The following is a 233-nucleotide window of genomic DNA, read 5'->3' as shown; positions in this document are numbered from 1 at the left end:
CCTGCTTATTTTTTAATATATATTGAAGAAATTTGTTTATTTATCTAAAAATCAATATTATCGTTTTAGTATGATAATAAAATTCTACAAAAAGTTATGATTGATTGCTTTTCTTAATTAATTTATTATGACTATACTTATTCACAGTTTGAATATTGAAATGCAGAAGAGATATAGAATATTAGTTCGTCAAAAGAATGTTTTCAATTTTTTTTATCTTAATTGATTTTATA

The sequence above is a fragment of the Arachis ipaensis genome, chromosome B10 (genome assembly GCF_000816755.2).
Source record: "Arachis ipaensis cultivar K30076 chromosome B10, Araip1.1, whole genome shotgun sequence".
In the NCBI taxonomy this organism is placed as follows: domain Eukaryota; kingdom Viridiplantae; phylum Streptophyta; class Magnoliopsida; order Fabales; family Fabaceae; genus Arachis; species Arachis ipaensis.
The sequence above is the reverse complement of the archived record's forward strand: the minus strand, read 5'-3'. Positions refer to the sequence as shown.